This window comes from Doryrhamphus excisus, chromosome 11 (genome assembly GCF_030265055.1).
Source record: "Doryrhamphus excisus isolate RoL2022-K1 chromosome 11, RoL_Dexc_1.0, whole genome shotgun sequence".
Lineage (NCBI taxonomy): Eukaryota > Metazoa > Chordata > Actinopteri > Syngnathiformes > Syngnathidae > Doryrhamphus > Doryrhamphus excisus.
In genome coordinates, this window is record NC_080476.1 from 15,526,320 (window position 1) to 15,547,370 (window position 21,051).

General features: G+C 39.3%; 2 protein-coding genes across 12 annotated transcripts in view; one reads left to right on the forward strand and one right to left on the reverse strand.

Annotated features, from left to right (window-relative positions):
• Positions 1–1,126, reverse strand: part of samsn1b (SAM domain, SH3 domain and nuclear localisation signals 1b) — a 37,340-nt gene extending 36,214 nt beyond the window's left edge. For 6 of the 8 annotated variants that reach the window (XM_058086981.1, XM_058086980.1, XM_058086973.1 and 3 more), the window contains exon 1: positions 20–193. The gene's annotated coding sequence lies outside the window, so the exon portion shown is untranslated. Of the gene's footprint in view, positions 1–19; positions 194–238; positions 868–1,064 lie in introns of those variants that run through there. The other 2 variants (XM_058086975.1, XM_058086974.1) reach the window with 2 other exon arrangements.
• Positions 1,127–4,460: 3,334 nt separating this feature from the next.
• Positions 4,461–21,051, forward strand: part of nrip1b (nuclear receptor interacting protein 1b) — a 59,526-nt gene continuing 42,935 nt past the window's right edge. For 3 of the 4 annotated variants that reach the window (XR_009132166.1, XM_058088284.1, XM_058088282.1), the window contains exon 1: positions 4,461–4,677. The gene's annotated coding sequence lies outside the window, so the exon portion shown is untranslated. Of the gene's footprint in view, positions 5,600–21,051 lie in introns of all 4 variants that reach the window. The other variant, XM_058088283.1, reaches the window with a different exon arrangement.

Sequence of the window (21,051 nt, forward strand, 5' to 3'; positions counted from 1 at the left end):
TGGAAATGAGCTAGCTTACCTGACACACCGCCATTTTGGGGAAAGCAAATCCTGAAATAGTCACATGAAAACTACTTCAACATGTTTTGTAGCCAGTTTCACATTAATTACTTCAAGATATATAGCAAGAACAATTGAGTTGTAATATCTGATGCCATGTTAAAGCATTACAAATGTTAAATGTCTTTAATATTTGCTTAAATGACAAAAATAAGCTTCTGGAAATGAGCGAGCTTACCTGTCACACCGCCATTTTGGGGAAACCATATCCTGGGATAGTCATATGACAACTTCTCCAAAATGTTTTGTAAGCTGCTTTATATAAATTAATTTCAAGAAATACAGTAAGAACAGTTGAGTTATAATATTTGATACCCTACTGAAGTTAAATAAAAGAGCTTTAATGGCAAAAAGCCTTTGGAAATGAGCTAGCTTACCTGTCACACCGCCATTTTGGGGAAACCATATCCTGGGATAGTCACATGACAACTACTCCGAAATGTTTTGTAAGTTGCTTTGTATAAATTAATTTCAGGAAATACAGTAAGAATAGTTGAGTTATAATATTTGATACCCTACTGAAGTTAAGTAAAAGAGCATTAATGGCAAAAAATAAGCCTTTGGAAATGAGCTAGCTTACCTGTCGCACCGCCATTTTGGGGAAACCATATCCTGGGATAGTCATATGAAAACTACTCCGAAATATTTTGTAAGCTGCTTTGTATAAATTAATTTCAAGAAATACAGTAGGAATAGTTGAGTTATAATATTTGATACTCTACTGAAGTTAAATGGCTAAAAGGGCTTTAATGGTAAAAAAATAAATAAATAAGCCTTTGAAAATGAGCTAGCTTACCTGTCACACCGCCATTTTGGGGAAACCATATCCTGGGATAGTCACATGACAACTACTCCTAAATGTTTTGTAAGCTGCTTTATATAAATAAATTTCAAGAAATACAGTAGGAATAGTTGAGTTATAATATATGATACTCTACTGAAGTTAAATGGCTAAAAGAGCTTTATTGGCAAAGAAATAAGCCTTTGAAAATGAGCTAGCTTACCTTTCACGCCGCCATTTTGGAGAAACCATATGCTGGGATAGTCACATGACAACTTTTACAAAATGTTGCCTAATATTTTTAAGGCCTTCATGATTTCAACTCGAAACACATAGCTGTATATTAGACACATTATACCACATTTATATAGCACATTTAAAGTGTTATGTCATGATATCATGTGTGTTTTGGATCACGCAGGCGGTGCATTAACAACCGAATCATGATTTCAGGTAAAAACACCACCAGGCAAGACGCTTGTTTCGGGAAAAAAATCAGTCACAGATGACGCTGGTGATTGTGCTGATGACTCTGCAGACAGATAAATAATGTGAATTGAGAGAGACGCCACAGCGTATTGCAAGAATTGTCTATCAGGCACAGTTTAATCTGTGTGACACACTTCAAGGACAAAAGTAGAATATTTACCCAGATGACAGAGATGGCTGTTTTGCATGTCCTCCATAATCCAGTCCTAATCACTCTTGTCTATATATTTTGTACAGAGGTCAAATGAGTTGTTTTTTTTTTTTTTTTTTTTAGTTGCGCCAATAAAGACAGTTTCACTTGTTAATGAATAATCTCCTCATCACATTGCTGCGTCTTAAGGACAAGACAATGTCAGTATTTCTTTAAAATTGCCGCACAGGTGTGTAATTTGTTTCATTGTGTGTGTGTTTTTTTTATTTTTTCAGTTATTTGTTTGCTTCAGTGTGTCATTGATGTGAAGCTAAGATGCGGACGTGTGTGGAATGTGACAACTGTCCCACACTGATTGCAGTTCAAAGGTCACAGTGTGGTGTGACTTGCAAAGGTTCCTCCTCCGTAACTCGCACCTGCCTAACCTCCCCAAGACGCCCTTGCTTGGCTTGACAATGTAGGAGTCACTGTGACTGAACCCCCTCCCCCCCCCCCGGGAGGAAAAGGTCAAAGGTGCAAGGTTAATGTGGGACAATCCGGCATCTCAATGTAAACTATCTTCTGTTTGCCAGAGCACCTTTTTACCCTGTGCTCTTCATAAAACACAAATAAAGCATAATAAATAAAGATTGATCAGTTTTCAAATCACAATCACAGGAGGTCATTACTTAATATAATAATTTGACTCACGGTGTCACCTTACAAAGAACGGTAAAGTCATCACACAGCAACTTAACACTCAAAATGTAGCTAGGAAATATACCAGTACTAATACGAGAGTTCCTTCTTGTTCCTTTTCCCTTTTGTTTATTTTTCCGTAGCACTTTCTGCTGTGAATATGTATGAATATTAGCTTAAAAGAACAATTTGTTTACATTTTCTCATAACAATAATCGTCCAACAAAGCATCCATTGGTGCTGCAATGACGTCAGCATCCTGCAAGGATGCTCTGGCTCCTTCCAATGAACATAGGCAGCACCGCAGCGCCTCGACAGCCATGCATCCATTTTCTTGTCCTCCAATTAAATGCTTTTTAAGTTTTTTTCCCAACTCGTATTGATAGTTGTCTTGTCAATAACCACAGCAGGAAGTACTATGAAGTACTATGAAGTATTATCTCCACCCTATTGGGTAAAACGAGTGTGTATAGGTGACTATAGGGATGCTATTCCATGTCTGGAGGGCTCTAATAGTGTTAAAAAGCCATGTATAGAAGGTTGTAAACAGGTTTTCTATGTTTTAAATACAAAAATATTCCATTCATAAATAAGGAATCATACTTTGCTGGAATTATGGAACCATTAAATGAAGGATTACTCTAGTTCTACATACTGTAAGTATCCAGAAGGGTTCCAAAACACACTTTTAGGTCGTGACCCACCCATTGAGAACCACTGTTGTAGTATACAGTTGTAATGTATTAACATAACACATGTAAATACTCTACTGTATATGTGTATATTGCCTTCTTTATTGTAAAGAAAAATGTCTTAACTCCTTTTTGAGATGCGTGCACTACATATTTTCTTTTTTTCTTTCAACATCGTAGCATCTGGTTAACATCTTGGCACAATCTGCCACGTTCGGTGAGTAATGTGACAAATAAAATATTCTTTCTTAAACACAATGTGTCATTTCTTGGAAAAAAAGACTGAAGGGCAAAGCAGTCAGCACGTCGGGGTGGGGAAGAGGGAATGAAAGGGCGGACATTGTATCTCCTTCATGTGGCATTCGGGTCAGGGTTCAAAGATGAAAGGTCAGTCCAGTGCAAAGGTTACAAGGTGAGAGAGCGTCCAAATTGCTGAACCAGTCATGCTCGTCTAACTTGAGGCCGATCTTATTAATCATCAAAAACAATGTCTTGGACATTTTGGTGCAACAAGAAAGCGCAGCCTCAGCGACTTTTTTTTTTTTTTTATGAATACCACTCTGGTCAGGAAATGTAACACACTTTATCGGAACCCGAAAAAAAAAACACCCAAAAAAACACATTTAATGTATATGTCTCATTTGAAAAGCATGTATAAAAATAAATAGGGGATCTAGTTGTGTTGTGTTCAAGGCCATGTCGACATGACACAGTCGGCAAAAGCATTTGCAGCATAACGCCGTGATTACTTTGAAACAATCTTGAGGTGAAGAAGAATCCACGGACACATCTGCTGTTTGTCAGTGACTTCACACTCAAGTGGCATGCTTTCACGCCTCGCCGCCTTGGAGGCAACCTCAACGCCATTTGTTCATCTTTCTCGGTCATTTTCATGCAGCGTATGATAAATAGCGTTTTGTGATGGACTCTGCCCTGATGGTCGTTTCTAAGAAACACTGTCTGACTGTTGTAATTTTCATTGTGTTGCATTAAAACTCTTTTTATAGGTGGACTATAAATGATGAGGTGACAACGTGCTACAATAGTAAAGAATTTCAGACCTCAATGTGAAAATATATATATTAAATATATATATTAAATATTAAATAAAATATATATATTGAAAAAATATTTAAAAAAAATCATTATAATGTACATTCTTCATATGTAAAAGATTACAGTTGTAAAAATAATGCATAAATGTAATAAAAATAAAAATAAAAATGATTATACATGTATTTGATGTGTTTTCAGAATGGGCAGTACATGATAGATCTGTTTTCTTCCATAATGCATTTTCCAATCAACTCCACGAACATGAGTGTTGAAAACAACCGCTCTCGATTGCCATGATGAGCCGATGACGTCACTGCTGTTTCATGTGTTGCGGTGTTGTGCAGTGTATCAAACATCATGACAAAGTGACATTTTAACAATAATTAAAAAAAACGACATAAAGAGATGTTTTTTAAATGATGAACTGTTAAAATTGTGTTGTTTTCGTTAAAAAAAAAAAGACATCGGATTTCGAGTGAAGTGAGTGTCCCTTTAAGGGTGTTGTCACACAGGCGGAGGGCGGAGTGTTAAATAGTCCTCCCCAGTCCTCCAAGAAGAAGACTCCGCCAGTAAGCGATCCTCACACAAGACAGACGCAGCGTGACTGAAACACGAAGCACAGAGAAGACATTTGTGGACTATATTTTCATTAGTATTTTCATATTTTGATATATTCGCCATGTTTTCTTTCGTTGGAGAAGTGACAAGACACTCAATGGATTTTGCTGCCTGTGTCGAATATTAATGCGCGTCTCTGAATGACACCGCAGGTAGGAGACTCATGTCCTACAACGTTATTATTATGAAATATGAAATAAAACACTATTAATGTCATTATGAATGCATACGTTTACATACAAAGGACGTGGCCTGGAGGGGGGGGTGGCGTTGTGTGTGTTTTTTTACACGGTCTTTCATCATAAGGATGTCAAGGATGTAGCGTGTAGTTGACTATAAAGCCGCTATCTGTATAGACAATAAAGTAGGCCCTCACTAGACGTGTTTTGTGTGGAAAATCATTTTTAATTATTAATTATATTACAATTATAATGCTTGTCATTAATAAAGCAGAGGTGGATGTGTTTGTGCTGGAACGTCAGTGTCACCATTTGACCAGTGTTGAATTTAAATAAGAATTGATGTGCTAAAAGAGCATAATACAGTTTATTTATACAATTTGACATACATATGTCACATTTATATTTTAAGCTTTGCAGTTTCATGTTTTGCAGTCTGTTTTTCCAGCAGTAGGAGTGACTGTAAATACACTATGAGGAGTATTTATCATGTATGTTGTATCTGGAACATCCAGTATACATTTAATAAAAAAAACACAAAAAAAACAAACCCCATAAGTGATATTATAGTTGTTTTGATGCATACTGTCATGTCACGGTGATCGCATTAAAAGGTTTGCATGGTTAAAAGTAACAAGGCTTTGAATGGCCTTTGCGTGGGTGTTGCTTTTTCTTCCATGCCCTGTTGCTTCATTCCACTTTGGCTCACAGGAAAAAGGTCACACGGCTGAGGTTTGCAAGCGGTTACAGGAAAAAAAAAAAAAAAGGAAAAAAAAAAAAAGGCAAAGTACATCTTTGGCTCGGGTTTGAAAAGGCCACCTTTCAAAGCGACGGCAGGATGTTGGAATAAAAAACACTACAAAGAGAACGGTGTGTTCATTTTATGAAAGCCAAGGTAGGCGCAGTCAAGTTTAAATACCGTGTGGGGTGGGTTGGGGTTTTGGGGGCTGGGGGGGGGTGGGTTGTATCTTCCATTTAGCTTCATCTTTTTGTCAGCATTTTAAGCTGCTTAATTATTTGACCTGAACTTAAGACGGGGATGGTCAAGGTTGTTGAGTCTGCCCTCTGCTGCCAACGTAACGGCGGTCTGTAGTCTCTCGGAAAGTTGACATCCCAGCAATGGAGGAGCTGGTATCGGAGCTCTAAGACAGCACCTGGGTAATAAAAGTACTTGACACCTGATATTGTGTGTTGAAAGCAGGTGTTTTTTTTAATGCTACACCAGGCTTGTGTCATACTGATTGCAACATTGTGTGTGAAAGTTAACAAGATAAACAAAAGCGGGATCTTCTCTTGTGGATGTGTCGGAGAGGCTGGTAGGTCATCTGATTTGACTAAACCCAAGTTGCGTTTAAGTGATGTTGACTGGTCAGAGCATTTAAATGTTGGAAGGTTGCTGCTGAATACCCAGGAAGCCAATTTGTTGTTGTTGTCAAACTGGAGTGTAACCAGTGTCACTGGTCCATGAAGTGACCGGGTGTGCATGTTGAGCACCGAGACCGGAATGATGTACCCTAGCTTAGTGTTGGCCGATATGGGCCTTTAGAATGTATTGCAATATTTTTTAGGATGTATCACAATAAGCCGCAAGTCTCACAATAGCCACGTTTACATGGACCCAAATATTCCAATTGCATTCGGTTTATTTGCTCAAACGGAAAAATAATTGAACCTTTGTATACACCTCATTCCGAAAGAAAAGTGCTAACCCGAATGAACATATAATCTGATTCACAGGGGTGGAATATTACTTTTCCCCAATCCGATTGGAAACACAGATCCTTCATGCTACTTCTTCTTATTCCCGATCTGCAGGCACCTGCTGAAGGGAGTTGGAAGAACAAGCAACACAGTCCCGCTATAATGTGTTTATGAGCAAGGGGTGGAATATTCCTTTCCCCGATCTGATTGGAAACACGGATCCTTCATGCTACTTCTACTTATTCCCGATCTGCAGACACCTGCTGAAGGGAGTAGTAAGAACAAGCAACACAGTCCCGTTATAATGTGTTTATGAGCAAGGGGGTGGAATATTCCTTTCCCCAATCCGATTGGAAACACGGATCCTTCATGCTACTTCTTCTTATTCCCGATCTGCAGGCATCTGCTGAAGGGAGTTGTAAGAGCAAGCAACACAGTCCCGCTATAATGTGTTTATGAGCAAAGGGGTGGAATATTCCTTTCCCCAATCCGATTGGAAACACGGATCCTTCATGCTACTTCTTCTTATTCCCGATCAGCAGGCGTCTGCTGAAGGGAGTTGTAAGAACAAGCAACACAGTCCTGTTATAATGTGTTTATGAGCAAGGGGTGGAATCTTCCTTTCCCCGATCCGATTGAAGTATCTTGTAACCGCTCAAACGGAAACACGGATCCTTCATGCCACTTCTTCTTATTCCCAATCGGCAGGCATCTGCTGAAGGGAGTTGTAAGAACAAGCAACACAGTCCAGTTATAATGTGTTTATGAGCAAGGGGTGGAATATTCCTTTCCCCAATCTGATTGAGGTATCTTGTAACCGCTCAAACGGAAACACCTATCCCTCATGCTACTTCTTATTCCCGATCTGCAGACTTCTGCTGAAGGCAGTTAGAAGAACAAGCAACACAGTCCCGATATAATGTGTTTATGAGCAAGGGGTGGAATATTCCTTTCCCCAATCCGATTGAGGTATCTTGTAACCTCTCAAAAGGAAACACAGATCCCTCATGCTACGTCTTCTTATTCCCGATCTGCAGGCATCTGCTGAAGGGAGTTGTAAGAACAAGCAACACAGTCCCGTTATAATGTGTTTATGAGCAAGGGGTGGAATATTCCTTTCCCCAATCAGATTGAAGTATCTTGTATTGCTCAAACGGAAACACGGATCCCTCATGCTACTTCTTATTCCCGATCTGCATGTGATCTGTATGTGATGAGATGTTGCTGCATTAATGTTATGAAATGTTCTTGTCACATGATACATTTAATAATAAACAACACCGTGCCTGCTGGATTGTATTTAGTATGAATATAGTTTGTATATATTTGAAGTTTTACTGAATAGTTTGAAAATATTACTTGTTTACTAGCAATGGAAAGTCACTCCTCTTGAAAATTAGTATTTTCCTTTTGTTGCCGAGTGTTTTTTATTCAGCATCATGCCAACTGACCCAACTGACACAGACATCAGCAAATAGAGGGTGGTGTCATACTTTATGATTACTGAGGCTTTTTCTATGTGTGTGTGTGTGTGTGTGTATATATATTAATGTGCAATCTACCAGAACACGTGTCAAGGCATTTACTGCAGTTTTTGATTTATTACAGACCTGGGACCTGCCCAACAAATGTTTTTGGCTACTATACATTGTTCAAGGACACTGACAGTTAGATGTTGAAGAACAGAAGTGTATTCTTCTCTTGCTACGGCCCTCTAGGGAATCAAACCAGAGACCCTTTGACCTCCAGCTCATTATTTAGGGGATGTATAATATTGTTTGTATGGTCACTTATTGTTTAAGCAGCGCTTACATTATGTGTTGTCAGATTTACTGACTGACTGACTGTTGGAAATTTGAATACCCCAAAGATTGTACCATATAGGAATCAAACAAACAACAATTTTTTTTTACCTCTTTAATGAAACATATTCAATTGGATGGAGGGTTTAGGATCTTCAGCTCCTTAACGATTTTAGCCAATTTTAAAAGGGACCAAAAGTAGGTGGAGAATGGGCAGGTATGGATAATTTTTTAGTTTTATCATTATATTTCTCATTCAGAAAAAAAAAGTCTCATAATAAATGTATTATTGTCCAAGCCCTAGTGCCCACCAGGCAGCTTTTTCTGACGGAGAATTCACGTGTTAGCATGGTTAGCAATGTAGAGAGTGACTCCGCCGGCGACTGGCGTTGTGAGTTGTGGCTGACAGCAGCCCCTGTGTAAATGTTCAGTGCGCCATTGCAATCATATTCTTATTTATGTCAAGGACGTCTTATCTTCTATATGCACTACTGTTATGTTGTAGAACAGCAAGTTGTGCTATTTGTGCTAAGTATTGGACATGTTGGACATTCAGAAGTAGACACACAAATTAAATTCCCTTGTAAAGTTTATAGAGTAATGGTAATGGTTTTATTTCATTTGAACATGCATCAGATTACAATTGAATGCATCACATAATCAGTTCCCAGTTCCACATGTCCAAAAAGGAGTAGGAAGAAGCAAAGCTTATTAAATCCTACCCCTCCATCTGGTACTTTTACAATCAGTAACTGTTACATTTGTTCACTTACTGCTTAATTTAATTTAATTTAATTTAATTTAATTTAATTTAATTTAATTTAATTTAATTTAATTTAATTTAATTTAATTTAATTTAATTTAATTTAATTTAATTTAATTTAATTTAATTTAATTTAATTTAATTTAATTTAATTTGTTATTATTATTATTTTTTGTCACACACATACCAAAGTACGAGGGGATATGACATATGATGATATGACATACAATGACATACAATGACATAATGGGTACCGCCAATATAGTGATATATATAAATATATAGCACATCATGACTGGTTCAAGAGGGTCCAAAAGGAGTAGGAAGAAGCAAAGCTTATTAAATCCTACCCCTCCATCTGGTACTTTTACAATCAGTAACTGTTACATTTGTTCACTTCCTGCTTTCTAATTTAATTTAATTTAATTTAATTTAATTTAATTTAATTTAATTTAATTTAATTTAATTTAATTTAATTTAATTTAATTTAATTTAATTTAATTTAATTTAATTTAATTTAATTTGTTATTATTATTATTTTTTGTCACATACCAAAGTACAAGGTGATATGACATATAATATGATATACTATGACATACAATTACATAATGGGTACCGTGTGGGTACCATAGTAACCTGGTACCGTCAATATAGTGATATATATTAACTATACTAACCTTAACTATGAAAATGGGGATAAAATCCATGCAAGTAACACCGGAGTTAAATTGAAGTGAAATAATATAATTGAGTGGACTGTTTTTTAACGGCTTCTTGTGTGCTGCTGCTATCGAGACCGCGTTGTTGTCGTCAGGTCCTCAGTTTTGGGGGCATCTCCCTTTGCAGACGAGCGTCCTGACTCCTGTCGGTGATTCTATTGCGAACAGAAGGCTACCAAAGTCGATGGGCCTAATTTTGATGACAAAGCAGGAACGACTAAATGCGTTTTTTTTTTTTTAACAACCATCGCTTCCTGAATGCGCGGACAAGGAGGAGCAAATGTGAGGAATAAAGATAGACCGCCTCCTCCGCCGCAACCCCTGAGAGCTATACAAGCCGGGGGGGGGCTCATCTGTTGAATGGCTTCCCATCACTCTCACCTCCAACTCTCCAACCCTGCCGCTTTGCATGCTTCACCTTGGCCTTGCCGCAATGACAGGCCCCTCTATTATCCCCGTCCATTGATCGCTGCTGATTGAAATAGTCTTGAATTATTTAGACTTCGCCGGGTAATGGCTCGCTAATTTGATGAAAGAGCAAGAGCGTGCGGGTCAAGTAAATGACTTGTTAACAAAGCGTCAGCATCAGCATCGGAGATGGGAAATGCGACCGGTACTTGCAACTGAACTGGGAATCTCGACGTTCCGAAAAACAGTCAGTTATAGGGGTGTAAGAAAATATCGTTATTTTCTCACATTTCTTTCTTGTTTAAACACTCTCAAAAAAGTTCCAACATTTGTTTGAATTTTCATCCTGCCTACATTCCGCTGTACTGTATTGTTTTTGTATCCTGGTTAATATATCTGCTGCCGTCCTCCTCCTGTTGTATTCCTCCTTCCAACGGAAACTCATTTACTAGCTAGCATTTAAGCAAGCTAGCATGCGAGCAAGCTAGCATATAAGCAAGCTAGCATGTAAGCAAGCTAGCGAAAGGTGAGCTGCGATTTGGTATTGAAAGAGTTTTTTTTTAATACAGTAGTTACAAATGTTGATTAATCATGATTAATTAGTTGAACATGTGATTAATCGCAATACCATTTAAAACCCTAATTTAATCTGAAATGAAAAAAAAAGAAAATATCATTTTGGCGATATCGCGATACTTCGTTCCACAATACTCTATCGATATTAAAAAATATGATATGGATATTTTTAGGCATTTATCATAGACTGTATATGGTATTTATTCAAGTGCAGACACTGCAAAGGTTCATTTCTGATATTAATTTAATAAAATGACAAAACACGACTATAGTCACATTTATGCTCTTTTTTATTTACAACATATTGCGCAACTGCAGGGTCTTGAGACACATGCTAACTGGCAAACTAGAGAGCTAGAGACCTAAACGGTAGCCTTCAAGTTATTTCCTTTAAACTTAAATAGTCAAAAACTTACCACTTCCACACGGATAGGGAGGATAACTATTAAGTTATTTAACCTTTAACATGAACATTAATCAAACGTAATAATTTTTTCTGGGTACATGATACCATACAGCATCCATATCAAACTTGCGCGGGCCGTACTAACATGAAACTTTCATATCAAGGCGGGGGCCTCAAACTAGTGTCCTGCGGGCCACGTTTGGCCTGCAGGCCGCGTGTTTGAGAGCCCTGACATAATGGGTACCATAGTAAGTGTCAATGTAGTGATATATATATATAGCACATCATGACTGGTTCAAGACTCTTCATCCTTGTATTTAAGATTAAGATATGCCTTTATTCGTCCCTCAGTGGGGAAATTTGTATTAGCAAACATCAACTGCTTTTATTGTTTCTTGAATTGGCTCATCGTTGTGCATTGTTTGATTTCCTTACTCAATCCATTCCATAGTTTGATTCCGCATACTGAAATGCTATGGCTTTTTAACGTAGTCCTAGCATATAAGTTTGTGATACAGCATAACATACTGTTCTAATGGAATAAAAATGTGTTTAGTATATTAGTGCATATTGCTGGTGTAATTCGTTTTTTCCGGGAAATAATCTTTAACTAGGCGGCACGGCAGTCGTATGGTTAGCGCGCAGACCTCACAGCTAGGAGACCAGGGTTCAATTCCACCCTCTGTGTGGAGTTTGCATGTTCTCCCCGTGCATGCGTGGGTTTTCTCCGGGTACTCCGATTTCCTCCCACATTCCAAAAACATGCTAGGTTAATTGGCGACTCCAAATTGTCCATAGGTATGAATGTGAGTGTGAATGGTTGTTTGTCTATATGTGCCCTGTGATTGGCTGGCGACCAGTCCAGAGTGTACCCCCGCCTCTCTAGCGGTAAAAAAATGAATGAATGAATGAGTTCTCCTCCTATTTTGTGTGGAAGTGGTAACTTTTTGGCTTCAATAATCTACAATAAAAACAAAAAAATCACCTTGTACACAGTATCGTGATATATCGAAAAAAATTAGTAAAAAAAAAAGTTTTGAACGAAGCTGCATACTTCCTGCGTGATATGAGACAAGCTGACCCAGCTTCCCTCCTGGTGGGGCTGGTTGTGGTCACAGCAAAAAAAGGAGGAGTGGAGTGGAAGTGACTACCTCCCTTGCTTCTCCTGTAGCTGCTGCCCTCAGGCTGTCGAAGGACGGGTTATCTGCCAGCGTGGTGAGTCGGCTGCAGTCAGACAAGGGGAAGGTCTCGGCGTTACCACAAGCAGGCTAATGTCACATGCTTGACAGAGTGGGCGGGTTGCAAGGGGAATGAGGACAGACACAGAGGTAGGAGTGTGGGGATGGGGGGGGGGGGGCGTACTTGGCCTGTGTCGTCTCCGCCGACTGCCTTGGCTTTTTGTAAAGGATGTACTTAGCAAAATGATGCTTGTCTTTTGTCGCTGCATCCGAGATGCTCTGCAGTAATCCGAGTGTCTGGTGATGGGTTTCGGACAAAGCAGGTTTTGGGAATGTGGGAGGAAACCGGAGTACCCGAAGAAAACCCACGCATGCACGGGGAGAACATGCAAATTCCACACAGAGATGGCCGAGGGTGGGGAAAGACAAAATAAGAAGTTACCACTTCCACACAAAATATGAGAACTCATTCATTCATTCATTTTTTACCGCTTATCCTCACGAGGGTCGCGGGAGGTGCTGGAGCCTATCCCAGCTGTCTTCAGGGGCGAGAGGCGGCGTACACCCTGGACTGGTGGCCAGCCAATCACAGGGCACATATAGACAAACAACCATTCACACTCACATTCATACCTATGGACAATTTGGAGTCGCCAATTAACCTAGAATGTTTTTGGAATGTGGGAGGAAACCGGAGTACCCGGAGAAAACCCACGCATGCACGGGGAGAACATGCAAACTCCACACAGAGATGGCCGAGGGTGGAATCGAACCCTGGTCTCCTCGCTGTGAGGTCTGTGCGCTAACCACTAGACCGCCGTGCCGCCCTACTACAACCAAAATTCTGAACTTCTGAACTTCAAAAAGTATTATTGACATTGCATTTCTCCATATTTTGTATATAGATACAAATAATTTTCATAATAATACAGCACATTTCACTATTACTGTTCTATTTAAACCATTCACACCCCAGTTGCTTTGCTATGAGTGTAATTACTGTTTCTATGGTTATCAGCACAATTTCCCCCCCCCTCTTTACCATCACTGGTACCCATCTATGGTGGCATCACAAAAAATGCTTAAAAAAAGTCTTATTTTAACCAGTTCATGTGAAAATGCCGGGTGGCACGGCGGTCTAGTGGTTAGCGCACAGACCTCACAGCTAGGAGACCAGGGTTCAATTCCACCCTCAGCCATCTCTGTGTGGAGTTTGCATGTTCTCCCCGTGCATGCGTGGTTTTTCTCCGGGTACTCCGGTTTCCTCCCACATTCCAAAAACATGCTAGGTTAATTAGCGACTCCAAATTGTCCATAGGTATGAATGTGAGTGTGAATGGTTGTTTGTCTATATGTGCCCTGTGATTGGCTGGCCACCAGTCCAGGGTGTACCCCGCCTCTTGCCCGAAGACAGCTGGGATAGGCTCCAGCACCCCCGCGACCCTCGTGAGGATAAGTGGTAAAAAATGAATGAATGAATGATTTTTGTGTGGAAGTGGTAACTTCTTATTTTGTCTTTCTCCACCCTCGGCCATCTCTGTGTGGAATTTGCATGTTCTCCCCGTGCATGCGTGGGTTTTCTCCGGGTACTCCGGTTTCCTCCCGAAGACAGCTGGGATAGGCTCTAGCACCCCCTGCGACCCTTGTGAGGAAAAAGCGGTAGAAAATGAATTAATGAATGTGAAAATGCCACTCATTCCTGAAGAGTCCCTGGTTTTCGTCAAGGTTAGCGGCTTGTCTTTTGTAAGTTGAGGGATTGATGCATTAGGCTTGTCTGGCGCTGAATTCAAAGTCCAAGGCTGTCACAGGAAAACTGCACCCCCCCCCCCCTCGCTACCTCTGCTTTGCAGGCTATCACAGGGCCCCCTGTCCTTCCCAACTTCTTAACAGCCTCCTTTTGGGAACCTTGAGCAGCCGAGGCAAGGGTAAAGCGTCTGGCGCAGTAAAGCCTGTGTGTGTGTGTGTGTGTGTGTGTGTGTGTGCAGAGGAGGCGGCTTTATGTAACGTTTTTTTTTTGCTTTTAAACATGGCCGCACGTCTTCCCTGACACTGAGCAGTGCAGTAAGTGTACAGTACAGTAGAAGCAGTACAGCTCGTGTTCCAACGCCACAACACGACACGACGGACAAGGATCGGGGACACAAATCCCCGCAACTTAATTACATCTTTCTCTTTTTAAAAGCTTTGGTTTGAAATTAAATTTCACCCAAGCAATTAACTAAGAGATTTGGGAATTTATGATGATGGATATGATACACAGTATCATATTACAAATATACAACATAAGGTGGCCAGAAATATTTTAATATTGAACAAAGTCTTACAAATAATTATAAATTCTTATAAATAAGAATCTACTAATAGAAGAGACGAATTGAATCGAATCTAATCAAGTCTTAGAAATAAGAATCAAATCTATTAATCGAATTTAATCTAATCTACTAATCGAATTTACTAATCGAAGAGACGAATCTAATCTAATCTAGTCGTGTCATATCGTGTCTTATAAATAAGAATCAAATATACTAATCGAAGAGATGAATTGAATTGAATCTAATCTAATTGAGTCTTATAAATAAGAATTGAATCTACTAATCGAAGAGACAAATCGAATCTACGAATCGAATTTAATCTAATCTACTAATCTAATCGAATCTACTAATCTACTAATCGAAGAGACAAATCTAATCTAGTCGTGTCGAGTCTTATAAATAAGAATCAAATCTACTAATTGAAGAGACGAAGAGACGAATTGAATCGAATCGAGTCTTATAACTAAGAATCGAATCTACGAATATACTCATCGAAGAGACAAATCGAATCAAATCTAATCTAATTGAGTCTTATAAATAAGAATCGAATCTACTAATCGAAGAGACGAATTGAATCGAATCGAGTCATATAAATAAGAATCAAATCTAAGAATCTACTAATCGAAGAGTCGAATTGAATCTAATCTAATCGAGTCTTATATATAAGAATCGAATCTACTAATCGAGAGACAAATCAAATCTACGAATCAAATTGAATTTAATCTACTAATCTAATCGAATCTACTAATCGAAGAGACAAATCTAATCTAGTCGTGTCGAGTCTTATAAATAAGAATCAAATCTTTTAATCGAAGAGACGAAGAGACGAATTGAATCGAATCAAGTCTTATAAATAAGAATCGAATCTACGAATCTACTAATCGAAGAGACGAATTGAATCGAATCTAATCTAATCAAGTCTTATAAATAAGAATCGAATCTACTAATCGAAGAGACAAATCGAATCTATGAATCGAATTTAATCTAATCTAATCGAATCTACTAATCGAAGAGACAAATCTAATCTAGTCGTGTCGAGCCGAGTCGTGTCGAGTCTTATAAATAAGAATCGAATCTACTAATCAAAGGACGAAGAGACAAATTGAATCGAATCGAGTCTAATAAATAAGAATCACGAATACGAATCTACTAATCGAAGAGACGAATTGAATCGAATCTAATCTAATCGAGTCTTATAAATAAGAATCGAATCTACTAATCGAAGAGACAAATCTAATCTAGTCTTGTCGAGTCTTATAAATAAGAATCGAATCTTTTAATCGAAGGTACGAAGAGACGAATTGAATCGAATCGAGTCTTATAAATAAGAATCAAATCTACAAATCTACTAATCGAAGAGATGAATTGAATCGAATCTAATAGAGTCTTATAAATAAGAATCTAATCTACTAATCAAAGAGACAAATCGAATCTACGAATCGAATTTAATCTAATCTAATTGAATCTATGAATCGAAGAGACAAATCTAATCTAGCCGAGTCGAGTCGTGTCGTGTCGTGTCGTGTCGAGTCTTATAAATAAGAATCGAATCTACTAATCGAAGAGACGAAAGACGAATTGAATCGAATCGAGTCTTATGAATAATAATCGAATCTACGATTCTACTAATCGAAGAGACGAATTGAATCGAATCTAATCTAATCGAGTTTTATGAATAAGAATCTAATCTACTAATTGAATCGAATCTACAAATCGACTCTACTAATTGAATTTAATCTAATCTACTAATCGAACCGAATCTACGAATCTAAACGAATATAATCTACTAATCGAATCTAATAGAATCGAAACGATGCCATTGGCTGACCCCATGACGTCATGCAGTTGGGGTAACGCCTCATCAACGTTTTGAGTCATTACTGCCGCCTGGAACTCTAAAGAGTGACCTCACGTTTCTCTCCTTTTATAAACCAACCTCCAACCCATCCATTAGCGAGGTGCCGGTATTCCATACGTCCATTCCGGAGTAAACAGACGGAAAAGCCAGTTAGCAAAGAAGCCCTCGTTTGAGAGTATGAGCGTAGAGGATCACGACCGGAGGCGGCCATATGACCTATTACTTAGGCAAAATGGACCGGTGACCAGAAGAATGCTGGCTCATGCTCGGATCACCCTCTGCCCTTGAGCAAAGGCAATTAACCTGGATTCATCAAGTAAATATCCCCGGCTGTAGAAAGAGAAAAGAGATGTGCAAGAGTAACCAGCGTGTAAGTGACTTTGAATGAAAGTGCCCACTAAGCAGGAAGATTAAAACGGCTTATCAAATTATTAGGAGGTAAGATTGTTGAACATGTAAAGTGCGCACACACACACACACAGACACACACATGCGTATAAACTTGCTAGTTCGTAACCTTGACCTGATTGCTGAGGAGGCTTTTTAAGTAACTCTCCAGAAAGAGCTAGTCATGTGACACCCTTCACCCCCTATCCTTTTTCCGCGACCTTGTATGTCGACGAGGGGGCGGGGGGTGGATGGAGGATGGGATATATATCGGCAGGCTCGGAAAAGCCGTAAGCGCCGTCATTCAATTGTGCAATCAGTCTGAAGGTCGGGAATGGCGGAAGTCATGTCAGACTCGTACAATCCTCGCCCCGGCTATCTTTTTCGTTGGTTGGATGCCAGCCCCCTGATTTGACTACAACTGCACACTTTTTTAGTCATCGTCTTGTCAATCACTGTCAGCAAACGCTTCTGATATATCGGGCCGATATTTGCGTTTTTTTTCCTTGTATCGGTATCGGCCGATACGCGTGTGGATTCGCTGATGTATTTTTCCGCCGCATGATTTTTACAGTCGGGCGGCACGGCGGTCGAGTGGTTAGCGCGCAGACCTCACAGCAAGGAGACCAGGGTTCAATTCCACCCTCGGCCATCTCTGTGTGGAGTTTACATGTTCTCCCCGTGCATGCGTGGGTTTTCTCCGGGTACTCCGGTTTCCTCCCACATTCCAAAAACATGAATGAATGAATGAATTAGTTCTATTTTGTGTGGAAGTGGTAACTTTTTGGCTTCTTATTTTGTCTTTCCTCCCACATTCCAAAAACATGAATGAATGAATGAATGAGTTCTATTTTGTGTGGAAGTGGTAACATTCCAAAAACATGCTAGGTTAATTAGCGACTCCAAATTGTCCATAGGGATGAATGTTAGTGTGAATGGTTGTTTGTCTATATGTGCCCTGTGATTGGCTGGCCACCAGTCCAGGGTGTACCCCGCCTCTCGTTCGAAGACAGCTGGGATAGGCTCCAGCACCCCCACGACCCTTGTGAGGATAAGCGGTAAAAAATGAATGAGTTGTCCTCCTATTTTGTGTGGAAGTGGTAACTTTTTGGCTTCTTATTTTGTCTTTCCCCACCCTCGGCCATCTCTGTGTGGAGTTTGCATGTTCTCCCCGTGCATGCGTGGGTTTTCTCCGGGTACTCCGGTTTCCTCCCACATTCCAAAAACATGCTAGGTTAGCGACTCCAAATTGTCCATAGGTATGAATGTGAGTGTGAATGGTTGTTTGTCTATATGTGCCCTGTGATTGGCTGGCGACCAAATCCAGGGTGTACCCCGCCTCTCGCCCGAAGAGGTCACTTGTTTTCGATATGTACCATGCATGTACCATGTTATTTACTGATGCAAGTGCAAGTGCAAGTGTCAGTCACATAGCAGTTACCACAGCAACACAGACGCAAACCACACCGTTTTAAGCTTCTATTCTACTTCCTGTTTCATATTTTTATCTTTTGCGTTGGTCATGGCGTGATAGAATGCATGCCGTGTCTGCCCCAAATCTTTAAAGCGTAGCGGCCTTCTGTCTCCTGGTCTGAGCTTCAGTATTTTTATAACGTCTGACACCTTTGTGTTTACCAAATGGTCCGGCTAAATCAGGATCCATCTCGTTATGATTACATAAACGACCTTCAGAATGAACTTGAACTCGCTAGGTTGAATATTCTGGCGGTTGTCAACAGTCTTGTGTGATGCCAGCATGGAGATATGATTGAAATGAAAAATGTATGTGTAGCTACCCAACTATGAGTGTATACCACAAGTCTGGTATGGCATGGCAAGGTTTATTTGTTTCATACATCACATGGTTGCGTTTGCACAATTCAAAATGGAGGACGTCTCCATGTCTGTTACTGGGAAGTCATTCGCACCACGAAAAAATGTATGTGTAGCGACCCAACTATGAGTGTATACCACAGGTCTGGTATGGCATGGCAAGGTTTATTGGAAATCATGTATCGATGTATTCCACTCCCATTTTGAGTGACATACGGTTGGATTAATTTTTGGCAGTATGCGAGAAGTTGCCGGATGTGTACTGCATTCGCCAGGAATGTTGAGCATGTATCATTAGCTTACTACTCGCACTGAAATTACCCAGGATGCAACACGATGTGACGTCACCGCGAAAAAAAATGTAGGTAGCAGGATGGACCAATCAAGGACCATCAAGCAGCTTGATGGACCATCAAGCAGGATATATTGCGAGTTGGTTCACTTCTTGTTTTCAAAGTAAAAGCATTAATTGGAGTCTAAATGTGACTATAGGGTTGTTATTTCATGTCTACAGGGCTCTAATACTCATTCATTCATTCATTCATTTTCCCATAGACTGGACATTACAGTTGAGCAATGTGTTGCAAGCAAAGATTAATTAGAGTCTAAATGTGACTATAGGGTTGTTATTTTATGTCTACAGGGCTCTAATACTCATTCATTCATTCATTCATTTTCCCATAGACTGGACATTACAGTTGAGCAATGTGTTGCAAGCAAAGATTAGTTAGAGTCTAAATGTGACTATAGGGTTGTTATTTTATGTCTACAGGGCTCTAATACTCATTCATTCATTCATTCATTCATTCATTTTCCCATAGACTGGACATTACAGTTGAGCAATGTGTTGCAAGCAAAGATTAATTAGAATCTAAATGTGACTATAGGGTTGTTATTTCATGTCTACAGGGCTCTAATACTCATTCAATCATTCATTTTCCCATAGACTGGACATTACAGTTGAGCAATGTGTTGCAAGCAAAGATTAATTAGAGTCTAAATGTGACTATAGGGTTGTTATTTTATGTCTACAGGTCTCTAATACTCATTCATTCATTCATTCATTTTCCCATAGACTGGACATTACAGTTGAGCAATGTGTTGCAAGCAAAGATTAATTAGAGTCTAAATGTGACTATAGGGTTGTTATTTCATGTCTACAGGGCTCTAATACTCATTCATTCATTCATTTTCCCATAGACTGGACATTACAGTTGAGCAATGTGTTGCAAGCAAAGATTAATTAGAGTCTAAATGTGACTATAGGGTTGTTATTTTATGTCTACAGGGCTCTAATACTCATTCATTCATTCATTTTCTACCGCTTTTTCCTCACGAGGGTCGCGGGGGTGCTGGAGCCTATCCCAGCTGTCTTTGGGCGAGAGGCGGGGTACACCCTGGACTGGTGGCCAGCCAATCACAAGGCACATATAGACAAACAACCATTCACACTCACATTCATACCTAAAAAAAAATGCAGGCAGCAGGATGGACCAAACGGTGGTATCAAGCAGTATATATTGCAAGTTGGTTCGCTTCTTGTTTTCAAAGTAAAAGCAGTGATTTATCACTATGATTTTTTGTATAAGAAAAGTAAGGGGATGTTTTATTTTTGTGAAAATAACCGAAAGTGCGTTGCTCACTTCGGCTAGCTTAAATTTTGCCGAATTCGTCGGAATGAAATTGTAAACAGTTGGTATTTGGACAAATAAAAAGCACACTCGGGATCTTCACTTTCTTGCCCGATTTTGTTTTTTTTTTAATCAATAAAGTGATGTATTTAATTTTTGTAACAGGAACAAAATACAAAACTGCTAGCCGGGCGAGTGCAGGAACTTCCTGTCTCTTACTTGTACGACACACAGCTGCAGATATTTGCTGGTCACTTTCCCGCCCGATTTAAAAAAAAAAAAAATCAATAAAGTGATGTATTTAATTTTTATAACAGGAACAAAATATAAAACTGCTAGCCGGGCAAGTGCAGGAACTTCCTGTCTCTTACTAGCTTAAATTTTGCAGAATTTGTTGGAACTAAATTGTAAACGGTTGGTATTTGGACAAATTAATGGCACATTAGGGATCTAAACGGCCACTTTCTCGCCCGATTAAAAAAAAAAAAAAAAATCAACAAAGTGATGTATTTAATTTTTGTAACAGGAACAAAATATAAAACTGCTAGCCCTGCGAGTGCAGGAACTTCCTGTCTCTTACTAGCTTAAATTTTGCCGAATTCGTCACAACAAAATTGTAAACAATTGGTATTTGGACAAATAAATGGTACACTCAGGATCTAAACGGTCACTTTCTCGCCCAATTAAAAAAAAAAAAAATAAAGTGATGTATTTAATTTTTGTAACAGGAACAAAACACAAAATCTAAAACTGCTAGTCGTTGTAATGTGCAG